The sequence below is a fragment of the Symsagittifera roscoffensis genome, chromosome 4 (genome assembly GCF_963678635.1).
Source record: "Symsagittifera roscoffensis chromosome 4, txSymRosc1.1, whole genome shotgun sequence".
In the NCBI taxonomy this organism is placed as follows: domain Eukaryota; kingdom Metazoa; phylum Xenacoelomorpha; order Acoela; family Convolutidae; genus Symsagittifera; species Symsagittifera roscoffensis.
This window is the reverse complement of record NC_087065.1, coordinates 25,304,401-25,328,273: the sequence shown is the minus strand read 5'-3', so window position 1 is coordinate 25,328,273 and position 23,873 is coordinate 25,304,401. Positions and strand designations below refer to the sequence as shown.

The window sequence follows — 23,873 nt, the reverse complement described above, 5'->3', positions numbered from 1 at the left end:
GGAGCAACTGATAATTGGAAGAAAGCGACAATTGGGAGCGAAATTGGGAGCAAGCGACATTTGGGAGCAAGCGACAATTGGGAACAACTGATAATTGGAAGCGAAATTGGGAGCAAGCGACATTTGGGAGCAAGCGACAACTGGGAGCAAGCGACAGCTGGGAGCAAGCGACAACTGGGAGCAAGCGACAATTGGGAGCAAGCGACAATTGGGAGCCAGCGACAATTGGGAGCCAGCGACAATTGGGAGCAAGCGACAACCGGGAGCAAGCGACAACTGGGAGCAAGCGAAAATTGGCAGCCAGCGACAATTGGGAGCAAGCGACATTTGGGAGCAAGCGAAAATTGGGAGCAAGCGACATTTGGAAGCAAGCGACAATTGGGAGCAATTGATAATTGGAAGAAAGCGACAATTGGGAGCGAAATTGGGAGCAAGCGAAATTTGGGAGCAAGCGACAATTGGGAACAACTGATAATTGGAAGAAAGCGACAATTGGGAGCGAAATTGGGAGCAAGCGACATTTGGGAGCAAGCGACAATTGGGAGCAAGCGACATTTGGGAGCAAGCCACAATTAGGAGCAACCGATAATTGGAAGAAAGCGACAATTGGGAGCGTGCCACATGTAGGAGCAAGCGACAACTGAGAGCAAGCGGCAGTTGGGAGCAAACGACTATGGGGAGCAAGCGACAATTGGGAGCAAACGACATTTAAGAAAACTGGAAGCAAACAACAATTGAGAGCCAGAGACATTTGGGAGCAAGCGACAAGTGGGGCAAGCGAAAAATGGGAACCAGCGACAATTGGCAGCAAGCGACAATTGGGAGCCAGCGACAATTGGGAACAAGCGACATTTGAGAGCAAGCGAAAATTGGGAGCAAGCGACAATTAGGAGCAAGCGATTATTGGAAGAAAGCGACAATTGGGAGCGCGTCACATGTAGGAGCAAGCGATAATTGAGAGTAAGCGGCAATTGAGATCAAGCGACATTTGGGAGCAATTGACAATTGGGAGCAAGCGACATTTGGGAACAAGCGACAATTTGGAGCAAGCGAAAATTGGGAGCGAGCGACATTTGGGAGCAAGCAACAATTGAGAGCAAGCAAAAATTGGGAACCAGCGACAATTGGGAGCAAGCGACAACTGGGAGCAAGCGACAACTGGGAGCAAGCGACAATTGGGAGCCAGTGACAATTGGGAGCAAGCGAAAATTGGGAACCAGCGACAATTGGGAGCAAGCGACAACTGGGAGCAAGCGACAACTGCGAGCAAGCGACAATTGGAAGCCAGCGACAATTGGGAGCAAGCTACATTTGGGAGCAAGCGGCAATTGGGAGCAAGCGACATTTGGGAGCAAGCGACAATTGGGAGCAACCGATAATTGGAAGAAAGCGACAATTGGGAGCGTGTCACATGTAGGAGCAAGCGACAACTGAGAGCAAGCGACAATTGGGAGCAAACGACTATGGGGAGCAAGCGACAATTGGGAGCAAGCGACATTTAAGAAAACTGGAAGCAAACAACAATTGAGAGGCAGAGACAATTGGAGCAAGCGACAACTGGGAGCAAGCGACAATTGGGAGCCAGCGACAATTGGGAGCAAGCGACAATTGGGAGCAAGCGACATTTGGGAGCAAGCGACATTTGGGAGCAAGCGACAATTGGGAGCAAGCGAAAATTGGGAGCCAGCGACAATTGGGAGCAAGCGACAACTGGGAGCAAGCGACAACTGGGAGCAAGCGACACTTGGCAGCCAGCGACAATTGGGAGCAAGCGACATTTGGGAGCAAGCGACAGTTGGGAGCAAGCGACATTTGGGAGCAAGCGACAATTGGGAACAACTGATAATTGGAAGAAAGCGACAATTGGGAGCGAAATTGGGAGCAAGCGACATTTAGGAGCAAGCGACAACTGGGAGCAAGCGACAGCTGGGAGCAAGCGACAACTGGGAGCAAGTGACAATTGGGAGCCTTCGACAATTGGGAGCCAGCGACAATTGGGAGCAAGCGACAATTGGGAGCAAGCGACATTTGGGAGCAAGCGACATTTGGGAGCAAGCGACAATTGGGAGCAAGCGAAAATTGGGAACCAGCGACAATTGGGATCAAGCGACAACTGGGAGCAAGCGACAACTGGGAGCAAGCGACAATTGGGAGCCAGTGACAATTGGGAGCAAGCGAAAATTGGGAACCAGCGACAATTGGGAGCAAGCGACAACTGGGAGCAAGCGACAACTGCGAGCAAGCGACAATTGGAAGCCAGCGACAATTGGGAGCAAGCTACATTTGGGAGCAAGCGGCAATTGGGAGCAAGCGACATTTGGGAGCAAGCGAAAATTGGGAGCAAGCGACATTTGGGAGCAAGCGACATTTGGGAGCAAGCGACATTTGGGAGCAAGCAACAATTGAGAGCAAGCAAAAATTGGGAACCAGCGACAATTGGGAGCAAGCGACAACTGGGAGCAAGCGACAACTGGGAGCAAGCGACAACTGGGAGCAAGCGACAATTGGGAGCCAGTGACAATTGGGAGCAAGCGACAACTGGGAGCAAGCGACAATTGGGAGCCAGTGACAATTGGGAGCAAGCGACATTTGGGAGCAAGCGACATTTGGGAGCAAGCGACAATTGGGAGCCAGTGACAATTGGGAGCAAGCGACAATTGGGAGCAAGCGACAACTGGGAGCAAGCGACAACTGCGAGCAAGCGACAATTGGAAGCCAGCGACAATTGGGAGCAAGCTACATTTGGGAGCAAGCGGCAATTGGGAGCCAGCGACAATTGGGAGCAAGCGACAATTGGGAGCAAGCGACATTTGGGAGCAAGCGACATTTGGGAGCAAGCAACAATTGAGAGCAAGCAAAAATTGGGAACCAGCGACAATTGGGAGCAAGAGACAACTGGGAGCAAGCGACAACTGGGAGCAAGCGAAAATTGGGAGCCAGTGACAATTGGGAGCAAGCGACATTTGGGAGCAAGCGACAATTGGGAGCCAGTGACAATTGGGAGCAAGCGACAATTGGGAGCAAGCGACAACTGGGAGCAAGCGACAACTGCGAGCAAGCGACAATTGGAAGCCAGCGACAATTGGGAGCAAGCTACATTTGGGAGCAAGCGGCAATTGGGAGCCAGCGACAATTGGGAGCAAGCGACAATTGGGAGCAAGCGACATTTGGGAGCAAGCGACATTTGGGAGCAAGCGACATTTGGGAGCAAGCAACAATTGAGAGCAAGCAAAAATTGGGAACCAGCGACAATTGGGAGCAAGCGACAACTGGGAGCAAGCGACAACTGGGAGCAAGCGACAATTGGGAGCCAGTGACAATTGGGAGCAAGCGAAAATTGGGAACCAGCGACAATTGGGAGCAAGCGACAACTGGGAGCAAGCGACAACTGCGAGCAAGCGACAATTGGAAGCCAGCGACAATTGGGAGCAAGCTACATTTGGGAGCAAGCGGCAATTGGGAGCAAGCGACATTTGGGAGCAAGCGACAATTGGGAGCAACCGATAATTGGAAGAAAGCGACAATTGGGAGCGTGTCACATGTAGGAGCAAGCGACAACTGAGAGCAAGCGACAATTGGGAGCAAACGACTATGGGGAGCAAGCGACAATTGGGAGCAAGCGACATTTAAGAAAACTGGAAGCAAACAACAATTGAGAGGCAGAGACAATTGGAGCAAGCGACAACTGGGAGCAAGCGACAATCGGGACCCAGCGACAATTGGGAGCAAGCGACAATTGGGAGCAAGCGACATTTGGGAGCAAGCGACATTTGGGAGCAAGCGACACTTGGGAGCAAGCGAAAATTGGGAGCCAGCGAATATTGGGAGCAAGCGACAACTGGGAGCAAGCGACACTTGGCAGCCAGCGACAATTGGGAGCAAGCGACATTTGGGAGCAAGCGACAGTTGGGAGCAAGCGACATTTGGGAGCAAGCGACAATTGGGAACAACTGATAATTGGAAGAAAGCGACAATTGGGAGCGAAATTGGGAGCAAGCGACATTTGGGAGCAAGCGACAACTGGGAGCAAGCGACAGCTGGGAGCAAGCGACAACTGGGAGCAAGCGACAATTGGGAGCAAGCGACAATTGGGAGCCAGCGACAATTGGGAGCAAGCGACAATTGGGAGCAAGCGACATTTGGGAGCAAGCGACATTTGGGAGCAAGCGACAATTGGGAGCAAGCGAAAATTGGGAGCAAGCGACAACCGGGAGCAAGCGACAACTGGGAGCAAGCAACAATTGGCAGCCAGCGACAATTGGGAGCAAGCGACATTTGGGAGCAAGCGACAACTGGGAGCAAGCGACAGCTGGGAGCAAGCGACAACTGGGAGCAAGCGACAGCTGGGAGCAAGCGACAACTGGGAGCAAGCGACAATTGGGAGCAAGCGACAATTGGGAGCCAGCGACAATTAGGAGCAAGCGACAATTGGGAGCAAGCGACATTTGGGAGCAAGCGACAATTGGGAGCGAGCGAAAATTGGGAGCAAGCGACAACCGGGAGCAAGCGACAACTGGGAGCAAGCAACAATTGGCAGCCAGCGACAATTGGGAGCAAGCGACAATTGGGAGCAAGCGAAATTTGGGAGCAAGCGACAATTGGGAGCAAGCGACATTTGGGAGCAAGCGACAATTGGGAGCAACTGATAATTGGAAGAAAGCGACAATTGGGAGCGAAATTGGGAGCAAGCGACATTTGGGAGCAAGCGACAATTGGGAACAACTGATAATTGGAAGCGAAATTGGGAGCAAGCGACATTTGGGAGCAAGCGACAACTGGGAGCAAGCGACAGCTGGGAGCAAGCGACAACTGGGAGCAAGCGACAATTGGGAGCAAGCGACAATTGGGAGCCAGCGACAATTGGGAGCCAGCGACAATTGGGAGCAAGCGACAACCGGGAGCAAGCGACAACTGGGAGCAAGCGAAATTTGGGAGCAAGCGACATTTGGAAGCAAGCGACAATTGGGAGCAACTGATAATTGGAAGAAAGCGACAATTGGGAGCGAAATTGGGAGCAAGCGACATTTGGGAGCAAGCGACAATTGGGAGCAAGCGAAAATTGGGAGCCATCGACAATTGGGAGCAAGCGACAACCGGGAGCAAGCGACAACTGGGAGCAAGCGACAATTGGCAGCCAGCGACAATTGGCAGCCAGCGACAATTGGGAGCAAGCGACATTTGGGAGCAAGCGACTATTGGGAGCAAGCGACATTTGGGAGCAAGCGACAATTGGGAGCAACTGATAATTGGAAGAAAGCGACAATTGGGAGCGAAATTGGGAGCAAGCGACATTTGGGAGCAAGCGACAATTGGGAACAACTGATAATTGGAAGAAAGCGACAATTGGGAGCGAAATTGGGAGCAAGCAACATTTGGGAGCAAGCGACAACTGGGAGCAAGCGACAGCTGGGAGCAAGCGACAACTGGGAGCAAGTGACAATTGGGAGCCTTCGACAATTGGGAGCCAGCGACAATTGGGAGCAAGCGACAATTGGGAGCAAGCGACATTTGGGAGCAAGCGACATTTGGGAGCAAGCGACATTTGGGAGCAAGCGACAATTGGGAGCAAGCGAAAATTGGGAGCCATCGACAATTGGGAGCAAGCGACAACCGGGAGCAAGCGACAACTGGGAGCAAGCGACAATTGGCAGCCAGCGACAATTGGGAGCAAGCGACATTTGGGAGCAAGCGACATTTGGGAGCAAGCGACAATTGGGAGCAAGCGACATTTGGGAGCAAGCGACAATTGGGAGCAACTGATAATTGGAAGAAAGCGACAATTGGGAGCGAAATTGGGAGCAAGCGACATTTGGGAGCAAGCGACAACTGGGAGCAAGCGACAACTGGTAGCAAGCGACAACTGGGAGGAAGCGACAATTGGGAGCCAGCGACAATTGGGAGCAAGCGACATTTGGGAGCAAGCGACAATTGGGAGCACGCGACAATTGGGAGCAACCGATTATTGGAAGAAAGCGACAATTGGTAGCGCGTCACATGTAGGAGCAAGCGATAACTGAGAGTAAGCGGCAATTGGGGTCAAGCGACATTTGGGAACGAGCTGAAGTTGGTGGCAGGCGACAATTGGGAGCAAGCGACTTTTGGGATAGCTGGAAGCAAACGACAATTTGGAGCCAGCGACGTTTGATAGAAAGAGACCAATGGGAGCAAGTGGGGAGCAAGCGGAAATTGGGAGCAAACAACAATTAGAAGCAAGCGACAATTGGGAGTAAGCAACAATTGGCAGCAAACGACAATTAGGAGCCAGCAACAATTGGGAGCAAGCGACAATTGGAACCAAGCGACAATTGGGAGCAAGCGACAATTGGGAGCAAGCGACATTTGGGAGCAGGTGACAACTAGGAGCAAGCGACAACTGGGAGCAAGCGACAATTGGGAGCCAGCGACAATTGGGAACCAGCGACAATTGGGAGCAAGCGACAATTGGGAGCAAGCGACAATTGAGAGCAAGCGACAATTGGGAGCAACCGATTATTGGAAGAAAGCGACAATTGGGAGCGCGTCACATGTAGGAGCAAGCGATAACTGAGAGTAAGCGGCAATTGGGATCAAGCGACATTTGGGAACGAGCTAAAATTGGTGGCATGCGACAATTGGGAGCAAGCGACTTTTGGGATAGCTGGAAGCAAACAAAATCTGATAGAAGGAGACCATTGGGAGCAAGTTGGGAGCAAGCGAAAATTGGGAACAAACAACAATTGGAAGCAAGCGACAATTGGGAGCAAGCGACAATTGGCAGCAAGCGACAATTGGGAGCCAGAGACAATTGGGAGAAAGCGGCAATTGGGAGCAAACGACTATGGGGAGCAAGCGACAATTGGGAGCAAGCGACAACTGGGAGCAAGCGACAATTGGGAGATATTTGGGAGCAGGTGACAACTAGGAGCAAGCGACAACTGGGAGCAAGCGACAATTGGGAGCCAGCGACAATTGGGAACCAGCGACAATTGGGAGCAAGCGACAATTGGGAGCAAGCGACAATTGAGAGCAAGCGACAATTGGGAGCAACCGATTATTGGAAGAAAGCGACAATTGGGAGCGCGTCACATGTAGGAGCAAGCGATAACTGAGAGTAAGCGGCAATTGGGATCAAGCGACATTTGGGAACGAGCTAAAATTGGTGGCATGCGACAATTGGGAGCAAGCGACTTTTGGGATAGCTGGAAGCAAACAAAATCTGATAGAAGGAGACCATTGGGAGCAAGTTGGGAGCAAGCGAAAATTGGGAACAAACAACAATTGGAAGCAAGCGACAATTGGGAGCAAGCGACAATTGGCAGCAAGCGACAATTGGGAGCCAGAGACAATTGGGAGAAAGCGGCAATTGGGAGCAAACGACTATGGGGAGCAAGCGACAATTGGGAGCAAGCGACAACTGGGAGCAAGCGACAATTGGGAGCCAGCGACAATTGGGAGCAAGCGACAATTGTGAGCAAGCGACATTTGGGAGCAAGCGACATTTGGGAGCAAGCGAAAATTGGGAGCCAGCGACAATTGGGAGCAAGCGACAACTGGGAGCCAGCGACAACTGGGAGCAAGCGACAAATGGCAGCCAGCGACATTTGGGAGCAAGCGACAATTGGGAGCAAGCGACATTTGGGAGCAAGCGACAATTGGGAGCAACTGATAATTGGAAGAAAGCGACAATTGGGAGCGAAATTGGGAGCAAGCGACATTTGGGATCAAGCGACAACTGGGAGCAAGCGACAACTGAGAGCAAGCGACAACTGGGAGCAAGCGACATTTGGGAACAAGCGACAATTTGGAGCAAGCGAAAATTGGGAGCAAGCAACATTTGGGAGCAAGCAACAATTGAGAGCAAGCAAAAATTGGGAACCAGCGACAATTGGGAGCAAGCGACAACTGGGAGCAAGCGACAACTGGGAGCAAGCGACAACTGGGAGCAAGCGACAACTGGGAGCAAGCGACATTTGGGAGCAAGCGACAATTGGGAGCAAGCGACAATTGGGAGCAAGCAACAATTGGGAGCAAGCGATTATTGGAAGAAAGCGACAATTGGGAGCGAAATTGGGAGCAAGCGACATTTGGGATCAAGCGACAACTGGGAGCAAGCGACAACTGAGAGCAAGCGACAACTGGGAGCAAGCGACATTTGGGAACAAGCGACAATTTGGAGCAAGCGAAAATTGGGAGCAAGCAACATTTGGGAGCAAGCAACAATTGAGAGCAAGCAAAAATTGGGAACCAGCGACAATTGGGAGCAAGCGACAACTGGGAGCAAGCGACAACTGGGAGCAAGCGACAACTGGGAGCAAGCGACAACTTGGAGCAAGCGACATTTGGGAGCAAGCGACAATTGGGAGCAAGCGACAATTGGGAGAAAGAGACAATTGGGAGCGCGTCACATGTAGGAGCAAGCGATAAGTGAGAGTAAGCGGCAATTGGGATCAAGCGACATTTGGGAGCAAGCGACAATTGGGAGCAAGCGACATTTGGGAACAAGCGACAATTTGGAGCAAGCGAAAATTGGGAGCAAGCGACATTTGGGAGCAAGCAACAATTGAGAGCAAGCAAAAATTGAGAACCAGCTTACAATTGGGAGCAAACGACAACTGGGAGCAAGCGACAACTGGGAGCAAGCGACAGTTGGGAGCAAGCGACAATTGGGAGCAAGCGACAATTGGGAGCCAGCGACAATTGGGAGCAAGCGAAAATTGGGAACCAGCGACAATTGGGAGCAAGCGACAACTGGGAGCAAGTGACAACTGCGAGCAAGCGACAATTGGCAGCCAGCGACAATTGGGAGCAAGCTACATTTGGGAGCAAGCGGCAATTGGGAGCAAGCGACATTGGGGAGCAAGCGACAATTGGGAGCAACCGATAATTGGAAGAAAGCGAAAATTGGGAGCGTGTCACATGTAGGAGCAAGCGACAACTGAGAGCAAGCGTCAATTGGGAGCAAACGACTATGGGGAGCAAGCGACAATTGGGAGCAAGCGACATTTAAGAAAACTGGAAGCAAACAACAATTGAGAGGCAGAGACAATTGGGAGCAAGCGACAACTGGGAGCAAGCGACAATTGGGAGCCAGCGACAACTGGGAGCAAGCGACAATTGGGAGCAAGCGACATTTGGGAGCAAGCGACATTTGGGAGCGAGCGACAATTGGGAGCAAGAGAAAATTGGGAGCCAGCGACAATTGGGAGCAAGCGACAATTGGGAGCAAGCGACAACTGGGAGCAAGCGACAACTGGGAGCAAGCGACAACTGGGAGCAAGCGAAAACTGGGAGCAAGCGACAATTGGCAGCCAGCGACAATTGGGAGCAAGCGACATTTGGGAGCAAGCGACATTTGAGAGCAAGCGACAATTGGGAGCAACTGATAATTGGAAGAAAGCGACAATTGGGAGCGAAATTGGGAGCAATCGACATTTGGGATCAAGCGACAACTGGGAGCAAGCGACAACTGGGAGCAAGCGACAACTGGGAGCAAGCGACATTTGGGAACAAGCGACAATTCGGAGGAAGCGAAAATTGGGAGCAAGCAACATTTGGGAGCAAGCGACAATTGGGAGCAAGCGACATTTAAGAAAACTGGAAGCAAACAACAATTGAGAGGCAGAGACAACTGGGAGCAAGCGACAATTGGGAGCAAGCGACATTTGGGAGCAAGCGACAATTGGGAGCAAGCGACATTTGGGAGCAAGCGACAATTGGGAGCAACTGATAATTGGAAGAAAGCGACAATTGGGAGCGAAATTGGGAGCAAGCGACATTTGGGATCAAGTGACAACTGGGAGCAAGCGACAACTGGGAGCAAGCGACAACTGGGAGCAAGCGAGATTTGGGAACAAGCGACAATTTGGAGCAAGCGAAAATTGGGAGCAAGCAACATTTGGGAGCAAGCAACAATTGAGAGCAAGCAAAAATTGGGAACCAGCGACAATTGGGAGCAAGCGATAACTGGGAGCAAGCGACAACTGGGAGCAAGCGACATTTGGGAGCAAGCGACAATTGGGAGCAAGCGACAACTGGGAGCAAGCGACAACTGGGAGCAAGCGAAAACTGGGAGCAAGCGACAATTGGCAGCCAGCGACAATTGGGAGCAAGCGACATTTGGGAGCAAGCGACATTTGAGAGCAAGCGACAATTGGGAGCAACTGATAATTGGAAGAAAGCGACAATTGGGAGCGAAATTGGGAGCAATCGACATTTGGGATCAAGCGACAACTGGGAGCAAGCGACAACTGGGAGCAAGCGACAACTGGGAGCAAGCGACATTTGGGAACAAGCGACAATTCGGAGGAAGCGAAAATTGGGAGCAAGCAACATTTGGGAGCAAGCGACAATTGGGAGCAAGCGACATTTAAGAAAACTGGAAGCAAACAACAATTGAGAGGCAGAGACAACTGGGAGCAAGCGACAATTGGGAGCAAGCGACATTTGGGAGCAAGCGACAATTGGGAGCAAGCGACATTTGGGAGCAAGCGACAATTGGGAGCAACTGATAATTGGAAGAAAGCGACAATTGGGAGCGAAATTGGGAGCAAGCGACATTTGGGATCAAGTGACAACTGGGAGCAAGCGACAACTGGGAGCAAGCGACAACTGGGAGCAAGCGAGATTTGGGAACAAGCGACAATTTGGAGCAAGCGAAAATTGGGAGCAAGCAACATTTGGGAGCAAGCAACAATTGAGAGCAAGCAAAAATTGGGAACCAGCGACAATTGGGAGCAAGCGATAACTGGGAGCAAGCGACAACTGGGAGCAAGCGACATTTGGGAGCAAGCGACAATTGGGAGCAAGCGACAATTGGGAGCAAGCGACAATTGGGAGCAAGCGACAATTGGGAGCAAGCGATTATTGGAAGAAAGCGACAATTGGGAGCGCGTCACATGTAGGATCAAGCGATAACTGAGAGTAAGCGGCAATTGGGATCAAGCGACATTTGGGAGCAAGCGACAACTGGGAGCAAGCGACAACTGGGAGCAAGCGACATTTGGGAACAAGCGACAATTTGGAGCAAGCGAAAATTGGGAGCAAGCAACATTTGGGAGCAAGCGACAGTTGGGGGCAAGCGACATTTAAGAAAACCGGAAGCAAACAACAATTGAGATGCAGAGACAACTGGGAGCAAGCGACAAATGGCAGCCAGCGACAATTGGGAGCAAGCGACATTTGGGAGCAAGCGACAATTGGGAGCAAGCGACATTTGGGAGCAAGCGACAATTGGGAGCAACTGATAATTGGAAGAAAGCGACAATTGGGAGCAAAATTGGGAGCAAGCGACATTTGGGATCAAGCGACAACTGGGAGCAAGCGACAACTGGGAGCAAGCGACAACTGGGAGCAAGCGACAACTGGGAGCAAGCGACATTGGGGAACAAGCGATAATTTGGAGCAAGCGAAAATTGGGAGCAAGCAACATTTGGGAGCAAGCAACAATTGAGAGCAAGCAAAAATTGGGAACCAGCGACAATTGGGAGCAAGCGAAAACTGGGAGCAAGCGACAACTGGGAGCAAGCGACATTTGGGAGCAAGCGACAATTGGGAGCAAGCGACAATTGGGAGCAAGCGACAATTGGGAGCAAGCGATTATTGGAAGAAAGCGACAATTGGGAGCGCGTCACATGTAGGAGCAAGCGATAACTGAGAGTAAGCGGCAATTGGGATCAAGCGACATTTGGGAGCAAGCGACAACTGGGAGCAAGCGACAACTGGGAGCAAGCGACATTTGGGAACAAGCGACAATTTGGAGCAAGCGAAAATTGGGAGCAAGCAACATTTGGGAGCAAGCGACAATTGGGAGCAAGCGACATTTAAGAAAACTGGAAGCAAACAACAATTGAGAGGCAGAGACAACTGGGAGCAAGCGACAAATGGCAGCCAGCGACAATTGGGAGCAAGCGACATTTGGGAGCAAGCGACAATTGGGAGCAAGCGACAATTGAGAGCAAGCGACATTTGGGAGCAAGCGACAATTGGGAGCAAGCGACAATTGGGAGCAAGCGACAATTGGGAGCAAGCGATTATTGGAAGAAAGCGACAATTGGGAGCGCGTCACATGTAGGAGCAAGCGATAACTGAGAGTAAGCGGCAATTGGGATCAAGCGACATTTGGGAGCAAGCGACAACTGGGAGCAAGCGACAACTGGGAGCAAGCGACATTTGGGAACAAGCGACAATTTGGAGCAAGCGAAAATTGGGAGCAAGCAACATTTGGGAGCAAGCGACAATTGGGAGCAAGCGATTATTGGAAGAAAGCGACAATTGGGAGCGCGTCACATGTAGGAGCAAGCGATAACTGAGAGTAAGCGGCAATTGGGATCAAGCGACATTTGGGAGCAAGCGACAACTGGGAGCAAGCGACAACTGGGAGCAAGCGACATTTGGGAACAAGCGACAATTTGGAGCAAGCGAAAATTGGGAGCAAGCAACATTTGGGAGCAAGCGACAATTGGGAGCAAGCGACATTTAAGAAAACTGGAAGCAAACAACAATTGAGAGGCAGAGACAACTGGGAGCAAGCGACAAATGGCAGCCAGCGACAATTGGGAGCAAGCGACATTTGGGAGCAAGCGACAATTGGGAGCAAGCGACAATTGAGAGCAAGCGACATTTGGGAGCAAGCGACAATTGGGAGCAAGCGACAATTGGGAGCAAGCGACAATTGGGAGCAAGCGATTATTGGAAGAAAGCGACAATTGGGAGCGCGTCACATGTAGGAGCAAGCGATAACTGAGAGTAAGCGGCAATTGGGATCAAGCGACATTTGGGAGCAAGCGACAACTGGGAGCAAGCGACAACTGGGAGCAAGCGACATTTGGGAACAAGCGACAATTTGGAGCAAGCGAAAATTGGGAGCAAGCAACATTTGGGAGCAAGCGACAATTGGGAGCAAGCGACATTTAAGAAAACTGGAAGCAAACAACAATTGAGAGGCAGAGACAACTGGGAGCAAGCGACAAATGGCAGCCAGCGACAATTGGGAGCAAGCGACATTTGGGAGCAAGCGACAATTGGGAGCAAGCGACAATTGAGAGCAAGCGACATTTGGGAGCAAGCGACAATTGGGAGCAAGCGACAATTGGGAGCAAGCGACAATTGGGAACAAGCGACAATTTGGAGCAAGCGAAAATTGGGAGCAAGCAACATTTGGGAGCAAGCGACAATTGGGAGCAAGCGACATTTAAGAAAACTGGAAGCAAACAACAATTGAGAGGCAGAGACAACTGGGAGCAAGCGACAAATGGCAGCCAGCGACAATTGGGAGCAAGCGACATTTGGGAGCAAGCGACAATTGGGAGCAAGCGACATTTGGGAGCAAGCGACAATTGGGAGCAACTGATAATTGGAAGAAAGCGACAATTGGGAGCGAAATTGGGAGCAAGCGACATTTGGGATCAAGCGACAACTGGGAGCAAGCGACAACTGGGAGCAAGCGACAACTGGGAGCAAGCGACAACTAGGAGCAAGCGACATTTGGGAACAAGCGACAATTTGGAGCAAGCGAAAATTGGGAGCAAGCAACATTTGGGAGCAAGCAACAATTGAGAGCAAGCAAAAATCGGGAACCAGCGACAATTGGGAGCAAGCGGCAACTGGGAGCAAGCGACAACTGGGAGCAAGCGACATTTGGGAGCAAGCGACAATTGGGAGCAAGCGACAATTGGGAGCAAGCGACAATTGGGAGCGAGCGACAATTGGGAGCAAGCGATTATTGGAAGAAAGCGACAATTGGGAGCGCGTCACATGTAGGAGCAAGCGATAACTGAGAGTAAGCGGCAATTGGGATCAAGCGACATTTGGGAGCAAGCGACAACTGGGAGCAAGCGACAACTGGGAGCAAGCGAAATTTGGGAACACGCGACAATTTGGAGCAAGCGAAAATTGGGAGCAAGCAACGTTTGGGAGCAAGCGACAATTGGGAGCAAGCGACATTTAAGAAAACTGGAAGCAAACAACAATTGAGAGGCAGAGACAACTGGGAGCAAGCGACAAATGGCAGCCAGCGACAATTGGGAGCAAGCGACATTTGGGAGCAAGCGACAATTGGGAGCAAGCGACATTTGGGAGCAAGCGACAATTGGGAGCAACTGATAATTGGAAGAAAGCGACAATTGGGAGCGAAATTGGGAGCAAGCGACATTTGGGATCAAGCGACAAATGGGAGCAAACGACAACTGGGAGCAAGCGACAACTGGGAGCAAGCGACATTTGGGAACAAGCGACAATTTGGAGCAAGCGAAAATTGGGAGCAAGCAACATTTGGGAGCAAGCAACAATTGAGAGCAAGCAAAAATTGGGAACCAGCGACAACTGGGAGCAAGCGACAACTGGGAGCAAGCGACAACTGGGAGCAAGCGACATTTGGGAGCAAGCGACAATTGGGAGCAAGCGACAATTGGGAGCAAGCGACAATTGGGAGCAAGCGATTATTGGAAGAAATCGACAATTGGAAGCGCGTCACATGTAGGAGCAAGCGATAACTGAGAGTAAGCGGCAATTGGGATCAAGCGACATTTGGGAGCAAGCGACAATTGGGAGCAAGCGACATTTGGGAACAAGCGACAATTTGGAGCAAGCGAAAATTGGGAGCAAGCGACATTTGGGAGCAAGCAACAATTGAGAGCAAGCAAAAATTGGGAACCAGCGACAATTGGGAGCAAGCGACAACTGGGAGCAAGCGACAACTGGGAGCAAGCGACAATTGGGAGCCAGCGACAATTGGGAGCAAGCGAAAAGTGGGAACCAGCGACAATTGGGAGCAATCGACAACTGGGAGCAAGTGACAACTGCGAGCAAGCGACAATTGGCAGCCAGCGACAATTGGGAGCAAGCTACATTTGGGAGCAAGCGGCAATTGGGAGCAAGCTACATTTGGGAGCAAGCGACAATTGGGAGCAACCGATAATTGGAAGAAAGCGAAAATTGGGAGCGTGTCACATGTAGGAGCAAGCGACAACTGAGAGCAAGCGATAATTGGGAGCAAACGACTATGGGGAGCAATCGACAATTGGGAGCAAGCGACATTTAAGAAAACTGGAAGCAAACAACAATTGAGAGGCAGAGACAATTGGGAGCAAGCGACAACTGGGAGCAAGCGACAATTGGGAGCCAGCAACAAATGGGAGCAAGCGACAATTGGGAGCAAGCGACATTTGGGAGCAAGCGACATTTGGGAGCAAGCGACAATTGGGAGCAAGAGAAAATTGGGAGCCAGAGACAATTGGGAGCAAGCGACAATTGGGAGCAAGCGACAACTGAGAGCAAGCGACAACTGGGAGCAAGCGACAATTGGCAGCCAGCGACAATTGGGAGCAAGCGACATTTGGGAGCAAGCGACAATTGGGAGCAAGCGACATTTGGGAGCAAGCGACAATTGGAAGCAACTGTTAATTGGAAGAAAGCGACAATTGGGAGCGAAATTGCGAGCAAGCGACATTTGGGAGCAGGCGAAAACTGGGAGCAAGCGACAACTGGGAGCAAGCGACAACCTTGAGCAAGCGACAACTGGGAGCAAGCGACAACTGGGAGCAAGCGACAATTGGGAGCCGGCGACAATTGGGAGCAAACGACATTTGGGAGTAAGCGACAATTGGGAGCAAGCGACAATTGGGAGCAAGCGACAATTGGGAGCAAGCGACAATTGGGAGCAAGCGACAATTGGGAGCAAGCGACAATTGGGAGCAACCGATTATTGGAAGAAAGCGACATTTCGGAGCAAGCGACAATTGGGAGCAACTGATAATTGGAAGAAAGCGACAATTGGGAGCGAAATTGGGAGCAAGCGACATTTGGGGTCAAGCGACAACTGGGAGCAAGCGACAACTGGGAGCAAGCGACAACTGGGAGCAAGCGACATTTGGGAACAAGCGACAATTTGGAGCAAGCGAAAATTGGGAGCAAGCAACATTTGGGAGCAAGCGACAATTGGGAGCAAGCGACATCTAAGAAAACTGGAAGCAAACAACAATTGAGAGGCAGAGACAACTGGGAGCAAGCGACAAATGGCAGCCAGCGACAATTGGGAGCAAGCGACATTTGGGAGCAAGCGACAATTGGGAGCAAGCGACATTTGGGAGCAAGCGACAATTGGGAGCAACTGATAATTGGAAGAAAGCGACAATTGGGAGCGAAATTGGGAGCAAGCGACATTTGGGATCAAGCGACAACTGGGAGCAAGCGACAACTGGGAGCAAGCGACAACTGGGAGCAAGCGACATTTGGGAACAAGCGACAATTTGGAGCAAGCGAAAATTGGGAGCAAGCAACATTTGGGAGCAAGCAACAATTGAGAGCAAGCAAAAATTGGGAACCAGCGACAATTGGGAGCAAGCGACAACTGGGAGCAAGCGACAACTGGGAGCAAGCGACATTTGGGAGCAAGCGACAATTGGGAGCAAGCGACAATTGGGAGCAAGCGACAATTGGGAGCAAGCGACAATTGGGAGCAAGCGACAATTGGGAGCAAGCGATTATTGGAAGAAAGCGACAATTGGGAGCGCGTCACATGTAGGAGCAAGCGATAACTGAGAGTAAGCGGCAATTGGGATCAAGCGACATTTGGGAGCAAGCGACAACTGGGAGCAAGCGACATTTGGGAACAAGCGACAATTTGGAGCAAGCGAAAATTGGGAGCAAGCGACATTTGGGAGCAAGCAACAATTGAGAGCAAGCAAAAATTGGGAACCAGCGACAATTGGGAGCAAGCGACAACTGGGAGCAAGCGACAACTGGGAGCAAGCGACATTTGGGAGCAAGCGACAATTGGGAGCAAGCGACATTTGGGAACAAGCGACAATTTGGAGCAAGCGAAAATTGGGAGCAAGCGACATTTGGGAGCAATCAACAATTGAGAGCAAGCAAAAATTGGGAACCAGCGACAATTGGGAGCAAGCGACAACTGGGAGCAAGCGACAACTGGGAGCAAGCGACATTTGGGAGCAAGCGACAATTGGGAGCAAGCGACAATTGGGAGCAAGCGACAATTGGGAGCAAGCGACAATTGGGAGCAAGCGATTATTGGAAGAAAGCGACAATTGGGAGCGCGTCACATGTAGGAGCAAGCGATAACTGAGAGTAAGCGGCAATTGGGATCAAGCGACATTTGGGAGCAAGCGACAACTGGGAGCAAGCGACATTTGGGATCAAGCGACAACTGGGAGCAAGCGACAACTGGGAGCAAGCGACAACTGGGAGCAAGCGACATTTGGGAACAAGCGACAATTTGGAGCAAGCGAAAATTGGGAGCAAGCAACATTTGGGAGCAAGCGACAATTGGGAGCAAGCGACATCTAAGAAAACTGGAAGCAAACAACAAGTGAGAGACAGAGACAACTGGGAGCAAGCGACAAATGGCAGCCAGCGACAATTGGGAGCAAGCGACATTTGGGAGCAAGCGACAATTGGGAGCAAGCGACATTTGGGAGCAAGCGACAATTGGGAGCAACTGATAATTGGAAGAAAGCGACAATTGGGAGCGAAATTGGGAGCAAGCGACATTTGGGATCAAGCGACAACTGGGAGCAAGCGACAACTGGGAGCAAGCGACAACTGGGAGCAAGCGACATTTGGGAGCAAGCGACAATTGGGAGCAAGCGACAATTGGGAGCAAGCGACAATTGGGAGCAAGCGACAATTGGGAGCAAGCGACAATTGGGAGCAAGCGATTATTGGAAGAAAGCGACAATTGGGAGCGCGTCACATGTAGGAGCAAGCGATAACTGAGAGTAAGCGGCAATTGGGATCAAGCGACATTTGGGAGCAAGCGACAACTGGGAGCAAGCGACATTTGGGATCAAGCGACAACTGGGAGCAAGCGACAACTGGGAGCAAGCGACAACTGGGAGCAAGCGACATTTGGGAACAAGCGACAGTTTGGAGCAAGCGAAAATTGGGAGCAAGCAACATTTGGGAGCAAGCGACAATTGGGAGCAAGCGACATCTAAGAAAACTGGAAGCAAACAACAAGTGAGAGGCAGAGACAACTGGGAGCAAGCGACAAATGGCAGCCAGCGACAATTGGGAGCAAGCGACATTTGGGAGCAAGCGACAATTGGGAGCAAGCGACATTTGGGAGCAAGCGACAATTGGGAGCAACTGATAATTGGAAGAAAGCGACAATTGGGAGCGAAATTGGGAGCAAGCGACATTTGGGATCAAGCGACAACTGGGAGCAAGCGACAACTGGGAGCAAGCGACAACTGGGAGCAAGCGACATTTGGGAGCAAGCAACAATTGAGAGCAAGCAAAAATTGGGAACCAGCGACAATTGGGAGCAAGCGACAACTGGGAGCAAGCGACAACTGGGAGCAAGCGACATTTGGGAGCAAGCGACAATTGGGAGCAAGCGAAAATTGGGAGCAAGCAACATTTGGGAGCAAGCAACAATTGAGAGCAAGCAAAAATTGGGAACCAGCGACAATTGGGAGCAAGCGACAACTGGGAGCAAGCGACAACTGGGAGCAAGCGACATTTGGGAGCAAGCGACAATTGGGAGCAAGCGACAATTGGGAGCAAGCGACAATTGGGAGCAAGCGACAATTGGGAGCAATCGACAATTGGGAGCAAGCGATTATTGGAAGAAAGCGACAATTGGGAGCGCGTCACATGTAGGAGCAAGCGATAACTGAGAGCAAGCGACATTTGGGAACAAGCGACAATTGGGAGCAAGCGACAATTGGGAGCAAGCGACAATTGGGAGCAAGCGATTATTGGAAGAAAGCGACAATTGGGAGCGCGTCACATGTAGGAGCAAGCGATAACTGAGAGCAAGCGACATTTGGGAACAAGCGACAATTTGGAGCAAGCGAAAATTGGGAGCAAGCGACATTTGGGAGCAAGCAACAATTGAGAGCAATCAAAAATTGGGCCAGCGGCAATTGGGATCAAGCGACATTTGGGAGCAAGCGACAACTGGGAGCAAGCGACATTTGGGAACAAGCGACAATTTGGAGCAAGCGAAAATTGGGAGCAAGCGACATTTGGGAGCAAGCAACAATTGAGAGCAAGCAAAAATTGGGAACCAGCGACAATTGGGAGCAAGCGACAACTGGGAGCAAGCGACAACTGGGAGCAAGCGACAATTGGGAGCAAGCGACATTTGGGATCAAGCGACAACTGGGAGCAAGCGACAATTGGGAGCAAGCGACATCTAAGAAAACTGGAAGCAAACAACAATTGAGAGGCAGAGACAACTGGGAGCAAGCGACAAATGGCAGCCAGCGACAATTGGGAGCAAGCGACATTTGGGAGCAAGCGACAATTGGGAGCAAGCGACATTTGGGAGCAAGCGACATTTGGGAGCAAGCGACAATTGGGACAACTGATAATTGGAAGAAAGCGACAATTGGGAGCGAAATTGGGAGCAAGCGACATTTGGGATCAAGCGACAACTGGGAGCAAGCGACAACTGGGAGCAAGCGACAACTGGGAGCAAGCGACAACTGGGAGCAAGCGACATTTGGGAACAAGCGACAATTTGGAGCAAGCGAAAATTGGGAGCAAGCAACATTTGGGAGCAAGCAACAATTGAGAGCAAGCAAAAATTGGGAACCAGCGACAATTGGGACCAAGCGACAACTGGGAGCAAGCGACATTTGGGATCAAGCGACAACTGGGAGCAAGCGACAACTGGGAGCAAGCGACAACTGGGAGCAAGCGACATTTGGGAACAAGCGACAATTTGGAGCAAGCGAAAATTGGGAGCAAGCAACATTTGGGAGCAAGCGACAATTGGGAGCAAGCGACATCTAAGAAAACTGGAAGCAAACAACAAGTGAGAGGCAGAGACAACTGGGAGCAAGCGACAAATGGCAGCCAGCGACAATTGGGAGCAAGCGACATTTGGGAGCAAGCGACAATTGGGAGCAAGCGACATTTGGGAGCAAGCGACAATTGGGAGCAACTGATAATTGGAAGAAAGCGACAATTGGGAGCGAAATTGGGAGCAAGCGACATTTGGGATCAAGCGACAACTGGGAGCAAGCGACAACTGGGAGCAAGCGACAACTGGGAGCAAGCGACATTTGGGAACAAGCGACAATTTGGAGCAAGCGAAAATTGGGAGCAAGCAACATTTGGGAGCAAGCAACAATTGAGAGCAAGCAAAAATTGGGAACCAGCGACAATTGGGAGCAAGCGACAACTGGGAGCAAGCGACAACTGGGAGCAAGCGACATTTGGGAGCAAGCGACAATTGGGAGAAAGCGACAATTGGGAGCAAGCGACAATTGGGAGCAAGCGACAATTGGGAGCAAGCGACAATTGGGAGCAAGCGATTATTGGAAGAAAGCGACAATTGGGAGCGCGTCACATGTAGGAGCAAGCGATAACTGAGAGCAAGCGACATTTGGGAACAAGCGACAATTGGGAGCAAGCGACAATTGGGAGCAAGCGACAATTGGGAGCAAGCGATTATTGGAAGAAAGCGACAATTGGGAGCGCGTCACATGTAGGAGCAAGCGATAACTGAGAGCAAGCGACATTTGGGAACAAGCGACAATTTGGAGCAAGCGAAAATTGGGAGCAAGCGACATTTGGGAGCAAGCAACAATTGAGAGCAATCAAAAATTGGGAACCAGCGGCAATTGGGATCAAGCGACATTTGGGAGCAAGCGACAACTGGGAGCAAGCGACATTTGGGAACAAGCGACAATTTGGAGCAAGCGAAAATTGGGAGCAAGCGACATTTGGGAGCAAGCAACAATTGAGAGCAAGCAAAAATTGGGAACCAGCGACAATTGGGAGCAAGCGACAACTGGGAGCAAGCGACAACTGGGAGCAAGCGACAATTGGGAGCCAGCGACAATTGGGAGCAACTGATAATTGGAAGAAAGCGACAATTGGGAGCGAAATTGGGAGCAAGCGACATTTGGGATCAAGCGACAACTGGGAGCAAGCGACAATTGGGAGCAAGCGACATCTAAGAAAACTGGAAGCAAACAACAATTGAGAGGCAGAGACAACTGGGAGCAAGCGACAAATGGCAGCCAGCGACAATTGGGAGCAAGCGACAATTTGGAGCAAGCGACATTTGGGAGCAAGCAACAATTGAGAGCAATCAAAAATTGGGCCAGCGGCAATTGGGATCAAGCGACATTTGGGAGCAAGCGACAACTGGGAGCAAGCGACATTTGGGAACAAGCGACAATTTGGAGCAAGCGAAAATTGGGAGCAAGCGACATTTGGGAGCAAGCAACAATTGAGAGCAAGCAAAAATTGGGAACCAGCGACAATTGGGAGCAAGCGACAACTGGGAGCAAGCGACAACTGGGAGCAAGCGACAATTGGGAGCAAGCGACATTTGGGATCAAGCGACAACTGGGAGCAAGCGACAATTGGGAGCAAGCGACATCTAAGAAAACTGGAAGCAAACAACAATTGAGAGGCAGAGACAACTGGGAGCAAGCGACAAATGGCAGCCAGCGACAATTGGGAGCAAGCGACATTTGGGAGCAAGCGACAATTGGGAGCAAGCGACATTTGGGAGCAAGCGACATTTGGGAGCAAGCGACAATTGGGAGCAACTGATAATTGGAAGAAAGCGACAATTGGGAGCGAAATTGGGAGCAAGCGACATTTGGGATCAAGCGACAACTGGGAGCAAGCGACAACTGGGAGCAAGCGACAACTGGGAGCAAGCGACAACTGGGAGCAAGCGACATTTGGGAACAAGCGACAATTTGGAGCAAGCGAAAATTGGGAGCAAGCAACATTTGGGAGCAAGCAACAATTGAGAGCAAGCAAAAATTGGGAACCAGCGACAATTGGGACCAAGCGACAACTGGGAGCAAGCGACATTTGGGATCAAGCGACAACTGGGAGCAAGCGACAACTGGGAGCAAGCGACAACTGGGAGCAAGCGACATTTGGGAACAAGCGACAATTTGGAGCAAGCGAAAATTGGGAGCAAGCAACATTTGGGAGCAAGCGACAATTGGGAGCAAGCGACATCTAAGAAAACTGGAAGCAAACAACAAGTGAGAGGCAGAGACAACTGGGAGCAAGCGACAAATGGCAGCCAGCGACAATTGGGAGCAAGCGACATTTGGGAGCAAGCGACAATTGGGAGCAAGCGACATTTGGGAGCAAGCGACAATTGGGAGCAACTGATAATTGGAAGAAAGCGACAATTGGGAGCGAAATTGGGAGCAAGCGACATTTGGGATCAAGCGACAACTGGGAGCAAGCGACAACTGGGAGCAAGCGACAACTGGGAGCAAGCGACATTTGGGAACAAGCGACAATTTGGAGCAAGCGAAAATTGGGAGCAAGCAACATTTGGGAGCAAGCAACAATTGAGAGCAAGCAAAAATTGGGAACCAGCGACAATTGGGAGCAAGCGACAACTGGGAGCAAGCGACAACTGGGAGCAAGCGACATTTGGGAGCAAGCGACAATTGGGAGAAAGCGACAATTGGGAGCAAGCGACAATTGGGAGCAAGCGACAATTGGGAGCAAGCGACAATTGGGAGCAAGCGATTATTGGAAGAAAGCGACAATTGGGAGCGCGTCACATGTAGGAGCAAGCGATAACTGAGAGCAAGCGACATTTGGGAACAAGCGACAATTGGGAGCAAGCGACAATTGGGAGCAAGCGACAATTGGGAGCAAGCGATTATTGGAAGAAAGCGACAATTGGGAGCGCGTCACATGTAGGAGCAAGCGATAACTGAGAGCAAGCGACATTTGGGAACAAGCGACAATTGGGAGCAAGCGACAATTGGGAGCAAGCGATTATTGGAAGAAAGCGACAATTGGGAGCGCGTCACATGTAGGAGCAAGCGATAACTGAGAGCAAGCGACATTTGGGAACAAGCGACAATTGGGAGCAAGCGACAATTGGGAGCAAGCGACAATTGGGAGCAAGCGATTATTGGAAGAAAGCGACAATTGGGAGCGCGTCACATGTAGGAGCAAGCGATAACTGAGAGCAAGCGACATTTGGGAACAAGCGACAATTTGGAGCAAGCGAAAATTGGGAGCAAGCGACATTTGGGAGCAAGCAACAATTGAGAGCAATCAAAAATTGGGAACCAGCGGCAATTGGGATCAAGCGACATTTGGGAGCAAGCGACAACTGGGAGCAAGCGACATTTGGGAACAAGCGACAATTTGGAGCAAGCGAAAATTGGGAGCAAGCGACATTTGGGAGCAAGCAACAATTGAGAGCAAGCAAAAATTGGGAACCAGCGACAATTGGGAGCAAGCGACAACTGGGAGCAAGCGACAACTGGGAGCAAGCGACAATTGGGAGCCAGCGACAATTGGGAGCAACTGATAATTGGAAGAAAGCGACAATTGGGAGCGAAATTGGGAGCAAGCGACATTTGGGATCAAGCGACAACTGGGAGCAAGCGACAATTGGGAGCAAGCGACATCTAAGAAAACTGGAAGCAAACAACAATTGAGAGGCAGAGACAACTGGGAGCAAGCGACAAATGGCAGCCAGCGACAATTGGGAGCAAGCGACAATTTGGAGCAAGCGACATTTGGGAGCAAGCAACAATTGAGAGCAATCAAAAATTGGGCCAGCGGCAATTGGGATCAAGCGACATTTGGGAGCAAGCGACAACTGGGAGCAAGCGACATTTGGGAACAAGCGACAATTTGGAGCAAGCGAAAATTGGGAGCAAGCGACATTTGGGAGCAAGCAACAATTGAGAGCAAGCAAAAATTGGGAACCAGCGACAATTGGGAGCAAGCGACAACTGGGAGCAAGCGACAACTGGGAGCAAGCGACAATTGGGAGCAAGCGACATTTGGGATCAAGCGACAACTGGGAGCAAGCGACAATTGGGAGCAAGCGACATCTAAGAAAACTGGAAGCAAACAACAATTGAGAGGCAGAGACAACTGGGAGCAAGCGACAAATGGCAGCCAGCGACAAT

The 23,873-nt window shown here is 50.9% G+C and overlaps 1 protein-coding gene across 1 annotated transcript in view; it reads right to left on the bottom strand.

Annotated features, from left to right (window-relative positions):
* Nucleotides 1–23,873, bottom strand: part of LOC134845148 (uncharacterized) — a 184,768-nt gene that overhangs the window by 35,474 nt on the left and 125,421 nt on the right. The window lies entirely within an intron of this gene.